This window comes from Mus musculus, chromosome 9 (assembly GCF_000001635.26).
Source record: "Mus musculus strain C57BL/6J chromosome 9, GRCm38.p6 C57BL/6J".
Lineage (NCBI taxonomy): Eukaryota > Metazoa > Chordata > Mammalia > Rodentia > Muridae > Mus > Mus musculus.
Genome location: NC_000075.6, coordinates 76,782,325 through 76,794,712, shown reverse-complemented (window position 1 = coordinate 76,794,712; position 12,388 = coordinate 76,782,325). Strand labels below are relative to the sequence as shown.

Below are 12,388 nucleotides of genomic sequence, written 5' to 3'. Positions count from 1 at the left end.
GGGTAGGATTAGAAGATATGGCCGTGTTGGAGGGCTAGTCCTTGAGGTTTTAAAAGTATCACAACATTCCCAGTCTCTCTGTGCCTTTTGCTTGTTGATCAAGATGTGAACCTTCAGCTGCTTTTCCCACTGTGATGCCTTTGCTTCACCATCATAAACTCTAATCCTTTAAAACCATGAGTCCAATCAAATGTTTTCTTTTATAATTTGCCTTGGCCGTGATATTTATCATGGACACAGTAAAGGAACAATGACATGGCTACTACAAAGCATTATATTAAGTGAAAGTAGCCAACTCAGCTAGACCAAAATAATTGCAAACTTTTCTTGCATATGCAAAAGCTATACTTTAAATTATACACATATGTACAAATGTGTATGTATATATACATAGGTCATCAAATGACAAGAATTCCAGAAAATGAAGGAAGAGATCATAAGAGGAGAGTATAATGGATATATATGTGATAAGGAAATAGAAAAAAAAGACCACCTGTGGGGCATAAGGGAATAAGCCAGATCAAGAAGAAGAGGGAATGTATATGGGGGAATAACAGTGGAGGAGGGGAATGAATAAGAACAAATTGTAGCCTACAGCCACACACACTACCTTGACGATGCTCTATCTCATGTAATCACATCTACACTTATAATTCAGAGTCAATTTTTTTTTTTTTATTTTTGGTGCTGTCCCACATTTCCTGAATGATCCTCTTTTGTACTTTAAAAAAATTTTTTTTTCATATTCTTTGTTTAGGTCTTCTTTATCTTCTGTTTTGTCTCTGAATCCTTATAGTCTGTCTTTTGTTTGATTCAATCTACTTGTAAAGTCACCCCTTGAATTGTCTAATTGACATATAGTATTTTTTAAATTCCATCTTCCTTTCAGCTTCTGCTTCAATGTTTCTATCCCTTCTTTGAATTCATTGTATTGAAGTATCTTTGTCATTTTGCTCGGTCCTGAACTTGTATTTTCTTGAACACCATGAAAGTTTTTGTAGCTATCATCTTAGACTTGAATAAAATGTTTTTCATATTTTATCTAAATTATTTGAATTATTAGAAAAAGTTTAAGATTTTTTTTTTAATTTTGTGCCCAAATGTTTACCTGTGTGGTTTTCACTAGACAAAATTTCTATAGAACCAGTGGGCTTAATGGGAGATATGTTATTTATGCCATTCATGTTGTTTTGATGTTTGCCTTAGACATGTGAACTTCTTTCTTTGATAAAGTATCTAATATGATAATGTGACCTTCCCTGTATTGAATCAGTGCAAGAGCTGAGTGACATGGCAAGGCCAAATAAAGTCTTGGATGAGTTATTTAACTGAACCAGGTAAAGATGGCTTCTAAACCATGTGCCTGAAGTGAGGCTGGTGGGTTCAGAGATGACAAGCGATAGAAGAAAGCAGTGGCTCACCAGTCAAAGGTGGTTCTTGAATAAAGCAAGTTTGAAGGCCAAAGATTTGGACCTAACCCTGTAGATGTGTTGATTGCCACAAGCAGTAGATATAGAGCTACAAAGAAAAAAAAAGTGATGGGAAATGGAAGAAACAATGACTCTGGCAAAGGTGGCTCACAAACAAAGTAGGTTCATGAATTGCAGATCTGGAATTAGGCTTGTGGATTTACAGATCTATCTTGCTATTTTTACCACATTATTGAAGATACACAATTTAAATAAATTAGTAATAAGATCTACTTAATGCTCATCCTCTCAAATATTATTGCTAAAATAATTATTGGCAGATGTTATATGTCATAACTATTAAAGTTTTGCTAAATGAAATGGAAATACAGTCATGAGTTGCTTAATGAGGGGTAAACACTGAAAATACATCATTAGAAAACTTGATAGTGTTTTAAAAATCATAGGATGAACCTACAGAAATGGTGATAAAATCATTAGGAGACATAATCTTGTAGTTATACCATTTTATATATGATTTATCATTCACCAAACTATTTAATGTGACACATGTCTATCTCTATAGTCATAAGAGTCATTGCCTATGAGCCAAAACTCAATAAACATATGAGTTAAGTAAGAAGGATTTGTAAATATCAAGGGAAGGTTATGCTAACAAAATTAAGTCAATTTTTTATATCTAATTTCTGTGAGTAATACTGCTCAAGGATAATAAATTTGACATGTCATTACCAACCATTCTACTTATTCAGAATAATCAAGATGTCAAGGGCATCTCTCATCTTTTAATCTGATAATAAACCTAAACTCTAAAATGATGTAACTTGCTTCTGGGTCTTTTAAAACACAAACTAATGAGGAATTGTCATTGATTATTTTCAGAGCTAGGTGTGGAAACAGATCAATGTGAGGAAAAAGAAAAGCTGAGCTCACCTTGAAAGATACAGAAAGTGTTAGGTTTGATATTCATGCTAATTTGAAGAATTCAAATAATCCATATGTATTTTTCTCACCCGCAGAAGGACCTCTAAAATAACATTGGGCTAGCTATATTTCTAGTTGTGTTGTGACAGCTCTAGGTAACTAAAAATTGAAAGTAGCTTGACATGAACAAATCCATTTTCTTTTGCCACTGGGAGGAAGACAGGTGATAGGAGTGGGTGCTGCCCAGAGGCAGGTCAGTGCTCAGCTGCAGCTTTTTAACTGACTGGTGTTTATCTTCCATTATGAAGCTACGTAACTGAAGAACACTTGGTTGCCTTAAAGTACCCATCACTAGAGACATAACCTAGAATTGTTAGGATCAGTTAGGGAACATGAGTACATTTTGGTCAGATTGTCATTTTTTTTTTGAGAGAAGTTGAAAGAACTAATATTTACCTTTCTTAAAACACACTAAAATGTTCTAACAAATTAAAGCAAAGACATGTATCAAGATTAGATCGCTAAAAGCATCTGTACTGCATCTCTAATTATTATTAAAATGTAAAGGGAACTAGATCTTTTTTCTTAAGTAAGAAAATCCTTCATAGAAGCATTCTTAGACAAAACAATGCTTCATCAGCATAAATTTAAAAATAAACTTAAGAACAGTAAAATTAGGGAATTAACTGACAGCATTTGAATTAAAAACAGAAAAAAATGCAATTACTCCAGTTATTACATGGAATACAAATGTAAATTTTTAATAAAGGTTTATAACACCAATTAATAATTGCTACTAGCAGAATGAGAAAAATTGCAGACCCTACCAACAAACATTACGAGACTGACAGAATGGTAGAAAGGAATATAACTTGCTACTCTGCTAAAATGAGAAATGTGTTTTGCATTCAAGTAATTATATTATGGGAAGAAAAATGAAATGAATAAAATTAAAATAATTTCCATACCTTCGGTATTACTGCAAACATTTTGAGAGTTTAGGAATGGACTAGAGAAATGAATCCAGTGTTTTTAAAGAAGAAAAAGAAGAAATGGAAAGAATATAAGTAGTATCAAGAAAGCACTACACCAAAGATTGAAAAATCCTTAAGCAACACTATAATATAGCAAACAATCCATTATAACAATGAATATAATAAGAAAATATAGCTATTGAAGTATTGCTTTCATTTAAACATTAAAATTTTCATGGGTGTAAGATGTTGCATTGATACTCAAATACTATCACTGAAATATGTAGATATAGGACAGAATACAGCTTAGTGATAATATGCTTACTAGACATGAATAACTCTATAGGTTTTATTCCCAGCCATATCAAAATAAGTAATCAAAAAGTAAACAAGTGAATTAATAAAAGAACAAATAAGCAGAAAGCTGAAAAGACTATGCAAAAAAATGAAAAAATAGTATTAAAAATTACATGTTTTGCAATGTATAATATGTAAATAGGTAATACTATTAAAAATTACATGTTTTGCAATGAATAATATGTCAACAGATTACATAGAAGAATAAAAGCCATGCTAAAACTATTGTCTAATATCTATAACATGACTGCAAATATTAGAGCTAACCTGCCATTTTATTTGTACTTTGCTAAACATGAAATAGTAGGTTAGACAGTACTAGAAATTAAAAGAGAATTTTGCAAAGCTATAACAATGAAACATTTTTATCTTCTAGTTTTAGTGAAGTAAATACAAAAAATATTTAATCAATCATTGTGGAGTCCTACATTTTTTAATTGCAATATGTAACCAGAATATGTATTGGAGTACATGGATCATTAATTTTAAGTTGATTATACATCCATACATAAACAATATCTCAAATGGAGAAAAAGGCTTTTACCATCATTTTATCAAATATACTCCAAGTAATAAAAATTCAGAAAAAAACTTAATTACTTAGAATTTTATAATTTCATTTTTTAAAAGGGTGTATTTTAGAAAAAGCAAAATTTCAATTATGAAGTAAAACTTTAAAAGTCACAAACGTAAGTAAAAAAGAAAAAGCACTAAAGCACCAAGAATTGCACATGACTGGGGTGTTGACCTATGTCTGTATAGAATATAAATCATGTTAGTAAAATGTCACGTACTGCTTACCCTTACTGAGATGCTTACTATGGCAGTGGGGTGGCTCCTCCACCCACATCATACCTAAGCATGCTTCTATGTGTCCTTCAAGTCTCTAAGTCAGCCCCTGTCCCTGTGACAAAGGGAATGGAAAAGAGTAAAAGATCAAGGGATTTGCAACCCCATAGGAGAAACAACAATATAAACTAGCTGTTACCCCAGAGCTCCCAGGGAACTAAACCACCAACCAAAGAGTGCACATGGTGGGACTCATGGCTCCAGCTGGATATGTAGCAGAGGATGGCCTAGTTGTTCATCAATGGGAGGAGAGGCTCTTGGTCCTGTGAAGGCTCTATGCCCCAGTATAGGGGAATGCCAGGGCCAGGAAGCAAGAGTGGGTTGGCTGGTGAGCAGGGGGAAGGGGGAGGAGATAGGGGGAGGGAATTTTCAGAGGGGAAACCAGGAATAGGGATTACCTCAGACCCCAGTTGGCCTCTCTCAATCCGCAGAAATTAGGGGTTTTGGCAAGTGGGCATGGAGTTTGCGCGGAAAGGGTGACAAACACAGACACAAGGGAGTGGTGTATCTGGATGTAATTTTTCACAACGTGAACACCAGTCTTACATAATACAGAAAACAAAGGAGTAAGGTGTCACAGCAGACATGGTACATTAAAGTATCTGACACAAAACAGAGGAATGCCTACAAAGGACTGACAGGAATCAGGTAATGTTTACAGTAAAGATAAAACAGCCCTGCCTAGAGTCAGCTAATGACAGGTAAGGATTTCACACCCTAGTCACTGAGCCTTGTGAAAGCTAGCACCAGGGGGCTCTGCTCTAGCAGACCTTATCATGAATGATGCAATACCACAACCCCCCTTTTTCCTAGGCCTTGGTAAAATCTGTATATGAGAATAACTTGGCTGTTCTTTTAAGTATCTGTAGGGAATCTCCATTTGTCAGAAGAATTCACCAACTTTGTTCTAATATGCAATGTAGTCTGCAATACCTGGCTGTAATGAAGATTCTAGGTATAATTTGCTAAGCCTGCCCTGAGACTTCTAACTCTTATCTAGTAAAATACTGTAAGAAAGCATGCAAGACCCTCCACAATATTGCAGGAACAAATCTGGGGCATTCTAGCTATGGGAATGCCAAGGTTCCAGGGGGCTAAGTTTCTGTGGAACTCTTTGCCTTGTGACTGCTTCCAGGCTTTTAGGCCTGCCAAGCGAGTCACTACTGGAGTGGATGTAGCAAGGGATAACATTTGAAATGTAAATAAAGGAAATATCCAATAATAATAATAAAAAGAGCAAAAGATCCCAAAGCTTAACACACAGTGCCCTTAAGAACAGAAGGAAAGTAAATCATTTGAGAGAACACTGTGTCCTTGACAAAAGCCAGATGCAAATCATACCCAGGAATGTTTGGCACCACACCAAAACTTCAGGCTCAGGCACAGTTTACATCATAATAAAGAATGCTGTTGGTAATGGTTAATTGGAAGTCATTATGTCATTGATCTTTTTTTATTAATCAGGGCCTGTAGGTCACTGTTCCTGGGCTACTACAGTCATTCTTGCTGGATAATACAAGAATTATTGCCTGCTCTGATGTTCTGCTATTTCTCTGCCACTTGTTCTTTTCTTTTTTTTCTTCTCCTTACTATTCACTCAGTAAACTCACTTATTCAAAATTGAAAGCAAGGATATAATGGATCATTTTCTGTGGTGCAATATGTTTTCAGCTTCCCATGAGTAATGAATATGCTTGCCTATATAGGTATTCAGGTCACTCAAAAGAGAGAAATAAGCATAAAATAAGGATAGAAATACCAAGGCTTTTATTTTCTTTTAGATCAGTGGTTCTCAACCACTCTGTGCTATAACCCTGTAATGCAGTTCCTCATGTTGTAGTGACCTCAGCCATAAAATTATTTTTGTTGCTACGTAATAACTGTAATTTTCTACTGTTATGAATTGTAATATACATATCTGTGTTTACTGATGGTCTTAGGTGACCCCTGTGAAAGGGTCCTTTGACCACCAAAGGGGTCATGATTCACAGGTTGAGAGCTGGTAATTTCAAGGTTTCATGAGTCCAGGTGAAAGTTTTTTTTTTTTAAACAAAACTCATTTCTAAATTTTTATTATAATAAAATTTAAGTTTAAAAAAAAACAAATTGGTTAATTTAACTTTTTGGTTAAAAATAAATTCTCTCTGGGACTGTTAATATGCTCCCTCTGTATAATTTAAATAAATTAAGACACAATATACATGTTTTCTGTGTGTTCCTATATCCATGTTTGCTTTTCCTACATTGGACTTAAGAGGCAATACCAGAAATTCATAGAGGGTCCTTCTAGATTTGAAGTAATCATTTTATATAATATACCACCTAAAGATTGTAGATTCCCCTGCAGCCGAGCTCTTCCAAAACATTGTCACCAGAATAAATGTCTCTTTCTTTTGCTCTTTCTCTTTTCCTCTCTTTCTTCCTTCTCTCTCTCTCTCTCTCTCTCTCTCTCTCTCTCTCGGACCTCTCTCCCTCTTTCTTTCTACCTTTCTGGGATCCATTCTGATCATTCTAAATCTGTTCAAGTAGGAAATTTATGCCAAACCATACCTTGACTCTTTATTATTCAATAGGTAGACATGTTGATGATTGCAGTCATGGTAACATGTAGGTATTGGCCCTCTCTGAACAGGAAATTTTGTTCCCACCAATTAAGGTCTTTCTAAAGCTCAATTGAGCATGTTCACCCAGTTCCTAGTCAACTTTTGTGCCTTGATTCTCACCAACTGAGTAATTTCAAAACTGAGTGGGGCGTGCTACTACTTAAATGGTTCTTTCAAGTGGAGCCTGACTAGGCATGAAGCCTGCTCTCTACCTACAAAGTTAACTTCTGACTCTCAGGATCAGGATAATTAATTCCTTATAGATTCCTATTGAATTTCTACTCAGATATATGTGGTTTTCATAATTGGCACAAATTGGATTTATAAACCTCAAAAATAGAAAAAAAAAAAAATAATAAAAGACCAAAAGTTGTCAGTTCAGTCTTTTATATCTGTTTTGTGGAAGGCAGGGAGAAACTTCTCTGAAGTTCCAATAAGTAGCTCCCGATGCCCTCAACTCATATTTATGGATCAGAAAAGTTAAAGTTTCATCATGTACACAGTCTTAATCACCCAACAGAAAAGTATAACCAAAGAGTTACATGATTGATACAGTGATAATACAATATACAATGATAATACAAAATAAAGAGAGATAAACTAGAGTTACAACAAAACAAAACAAACACCAGTTTAAAAACTATGATTCAGGTATCACATTAAATCTTGAGTTAAGCTACTGATATACCATGTAAGACAAGCCTAATTACCTCAGCTATAGTACTAAAATAAGTTCTGTCTTAGTTTTTTATTTATTTTTTTCTGTTGCTATGATGAAGTAGCCAAACAAAAGGCAATTTAGAGTAGGGAAGGGCTTATTTGATTTAACAATCTCCGTTTGTTGGAGCAGGGAAGACAATGCCAGGAACTCAGACAGCTCATTCCACAGTCAAAAGCATAGATACATGAGTGGTGAGTACAGTCTCTGTGCCTACAAGACTGATTGCTAACTTTCTTCACTGATTGCTAATGTAAGACCCCCAAAGCTGGGCCTCCGCTCAAGTCCCGGGATGAGCTGGCCAGCACCCCAGTGACCCGAGAGAAAACCACACCTGATGCAAACTGCAAGAAGTTTTATTATCAGCTAGCTGAGGAGAAGTCCCTCTGCCAATGCAGGGCGGTGACAGTAGGGGGCTTTTAACAGCTAGCTGAGGAGTTGGGAGGAGTTGGGAAGACAGTTCTTCTCTTCTGGGTGTCCTTGGTGAAATTTACAAGGCAGGAGTGGGGAGTGAGTTCTTTCTGAATTTTTATCTCCGTGTCCTCGGCACAGGAAGGCAGGCATCTCTGGTTGTACAGTATAGAAACAAAAAGGCTTTTTGCTGGCTATAGAGAACAGATTCTTTATGGCTGTATTTTTAGAGATCAGGGAAAACAAGCTTGGAGAACATCTAGGGGCTTTACCTTCCAGGGAGAAACACTCTAAGTCGGGGTCTCACACTAACTTTCTTCACTGATATGCTTAGTTCAGGACCTGGCCAAGGGAATTCAGCTGCCCACAATTGGATGGACCCTCCTATATCATTCAGCAACACAGTCCCCCACAAATGTGTTCATACATGCATTGGATGTAAATAGCTTCTCAACTGAAATTTTCTTCTCAGGTGCTTCTAGGCTGGGTCAAGTTGACAAAACAAACCAACACAATTTCCAATCTCTAAACCTGTCAAGAGATGAAATTTGCTTTATGTTTTGGTTCTCTTCATTTTTTTCTTTTGACACTGTATGGTCACACTGTTTCCCCTTCCCTTCCCCCCTTCCCCTCCCCCTCCTCCTCATCCTCCTTGTCCTCGTCCTCCTCCTTCTTCTTCTTCATCTTCCTCTTCCTCTTCTTTCTCCTCTTTTCCTTCTCCTCCTCCTTCTCCTTCTTCCTTCTATTCCTCCCTCCCATCCTCCCCCTTATCCTCCTCCTCCTCTTCCATTCCAGTATTGGCTTGCTCCTACACATCATTCCTTTGGATCCTGCTACATTTTAAATATATAAATATATAACCACAAAGGCTTTTTGACAACCATATGAGAAAAAAAACTCCACAAGGAACAATCATGCTGGTTCTTCCCTAACTGTTGCCCTTCCTGGGATCATGTTACTTTTGCTTAAACCTTGTGTTTTAATAGTTTTTAAATTGTGTCTTCTAAGATATAATTGCAAACTTTCTATTCCCCAGTACAGGGGACTGCCAGGGCCAAGAAGTGAGAGTGGGTGGGTGGGGGAGCAGGGGGTGGGTGAGGGTTTAGAGAACTTTCGGGAAAGCATTTGAAATGTATATAAAGAAAATATCTAATAAAAAAGAATATTAAACTGAAATCCTCATGATACAAATGATCCAAAGATACAAAAAAAGGCTTGTTTTTAGTCCTTCTTAGGCAAGGATTGTACTACTTATGAGCAAGATAAAGTTTAAACAAGATAAACTGATCATCACCCCTCTGTTGAGTAACAATTTCCCCCGAGGTTAACACTTTCTATCTTGAAGGCAAACTTCTTAAGACACAGTGTGTTAAAGGAAATAAAACAACAGGATATTTTAAGACAAGGTGTTTACAAGGAGGCAAAGCAACAGGATGTTCTAAGAGGAGATGATACACTCTGACCTGCAGAAAAACTATTTAAGACAGGAAGTAAACAACTCAAAACTGCTTCAGGAAGACTCTGGAGCTGACCAGGTTCATTAGGCCCCTCAATTCCCAGGAGTATAAAAACAGTAAAGACTGTGGCGACTCACCGACGAACCCTGCAGCCTGGAAAAAGCAGAGTCTCCAAACTACCTAAAAGAAAAAAAAATACCAGCTCACTTGTCTAGACTATCAACTGAGCCACGCAGGAAAAAAACAACTTCTAACCTGTTGAGCAGCCTGCAGGTTGTGCAGTCACAGCCTAGGTTTCCAGCTTTTGTGAGCTGCCACCAATGGTAAGATGTACATTGATAATACAGTTGTCTTTGAGTGGTTCCTGTGTCAGTAAGAAACCCATCACAACATCTCCTGTGCCTCAGAAAGATATTTGGCACCACAGCAGTTAAGAAAGTGTTATACAGGACATAGGGACTATAGAGTCATGACTAACATATAAAATAAGGTAAATAACACAACTGGAGTCATTCACCAAGTGGACTACATATGTGCGAGGGGAAGAAAGGACACAATATGCAGATACAAGGCAGGCAAGTGCTATGTAGTTGTCCAGTGAAGGATCAGGAGCTTCCGTGTCCCATGCTTTTGGAAATGAGCTTTGACCCCGCTCACTCTCCCACTCTCCCTCATGAGATAGCTTTCCTTTCTTTTACCATCTTTTCCTTTATTTCTGACAATGTGTCCCGGGTGCAATCCTTTATGCTGAAATAAAAGAACACAAAGAACTTCAGGGGAGCCCTGTAAATTCAGGCTCACATATTTCACAGTATGGCTTGCCTGTCTATATTTGGGTAGGAAATTAACTCTTCAGAAGAGTTAGATACGTGCTCCTACCACCACAGCACTCACTAACCATAGGTGAGATGTGAAACCAGGGCAGGTACTCACTGATTGGTGAACAGATTTTAAAAAATGGCATGTATAAACAATAGAGCACTTTTCAGATGTAATAGATGTTATTCTATTCATCAAAGCAGACAGTATCACATTAAACAAAATAATCCACATATGAAAAAAACATGCCCTGTTGGTTCTTGTGTGCAAAACTAGAAAAACCAACTTGAAAATTACTAAAGATTTGGAAAGGTGTGGAGAAGAGAGTAGAAAAGTGATGGTTGAATATGGTAAATGTCTGCCACAGGCATATATGGATAAGTATATCATAAAGAACACCATTGATGTGCACAAAGAACATGCTTTAGGATGTTGTCTGTGCAGCTGTAATTAATTTCTTAAAGACATATGTCTCAACTTTGCAGTCCTATTGTAACTTTTCCAGGGACATGGAGCTCAACTAAGTTAACAAGGAAGTGCTCCTAGACTGTTATTAATTTAAGCTCTGTGAAATGTACCATCATGTGCAGATATCAGGATGCTTTCAAGTATTAGGAGTAAAGCTAAAATTCTATACAACCTTTTAACTGAATTAAAAAAAATCTATCCTCAGAATTAGCTTAAATGGAGATTTAAAATGATAAGAAATAAACATCATCTCCTTCTTATAGAAAGATATTAATTATTTGAGTTAGAGAATCTGAACACCATTTTTTTTTTTGGTTTTAGGGAAAAGAAGACACAAAGTCTTATGAATGTGGCATAGTCTATCATAGAGCAAGTGTCTGTTAATGACAACATCCTATAGCATTTAGCATGTAATCTTTATAAACTGAAAGAAATATCCAGTTGTTCTTTTAGGGAAGTTTCATTAACTCAGTTCACTGTCACTCTTATTGTTCCTTGCAATGAACAACCAAATGTCTGTAGCCAGTCTCCAGTGGACCATAATTATTACCTATGTCCCCACATAGAGCATTTGAAAATAAGAAACAACTCCATTCTGAACACCCACTAGCATCAAATGAGCATGCAGAAGCAAACTTTTCTTCACTAATATGGCTCCCTCAACTTCCAAATTTTCAACAGCTATTTTTTCCAACTAATTCTGAACAAGAATATTTTTGTTCACTACTGTGAAATCTCTTGAAGTGATCTTGTAAATGAATCGCTGAAAACAGAATGAATAGCTAATTGATAATGCTGAGAAAATGACACTCAATCAACATGATTACTGGAATAAATGAAGATGCTTGCATGGCTTTTGTTATTACTGCTAAACATATGTTGCATAATATGCCTGATATACGTCAAGTAAGCAATCATTAGAGACTTTTCTTAGCCAAGAGATGCGACAAAGCATATCAAGACATCCCAACCCTGATAATATTTTCAGTGGGATTTTGAAATGAGGCCTGAAACATTTGTCATTGAAATCTCTGTGCAGCTTCCTTTGGTTCTGAATACAAAGGTCAACACATGCTGAAACAAAGAAACCCTTTTCATCATTTGATGCTTGCCTTTCTTTCCTGGCAAGTTCTCCCCACTGAGAGCACACAGCTAAACTTCTTCCTTGAACTATAGCGCTATTGCATGCTTCACCCCTTTCTTCTTTATCTTCAGGAAAGCCATCTTATACTTTTGTATGATGTCGCTATTGTTAGCAACCAGAGTTAATGCTGTGTATGTGTTTGTATCTGTAACTTGTAGTGTTCAGTATCTTGTGCGGTTAAGTATGGCTACTTATAGTAACAAGCTACATTAAACAGAAGTGCTTTTACTCACT

The 12,388-nt window shown here is 36.4% G+C and overlaps 1 long non-coding RNA gene across 2 annotated transcripts in view; it reads right to left on the bottom strand.

Moving 5' to 3' along the window:
* Window positions 1–9,858: 9,858 nt before the first annotated feature.
* The window catches only part of Gm34158, a 30,093-nt gene continuing 27,563 nt past the window's right edge, over window positions 9,859–12,388 (bottom strand). Inside the window, exon 3 of one of the 2 annotated variants that reach the window (XR_870928.1) lies at window positions 9,859–9,903. This is a non-coding gene — a long non-coding RNA (predicted gene, 34158). Of the gene's footprint in view, window positions 9,904–10,428; window positions 10,471–12,388 lie in introns of those variants that run through there. The other variant, XR_379636.2, reaches the window with a different exon arrangement.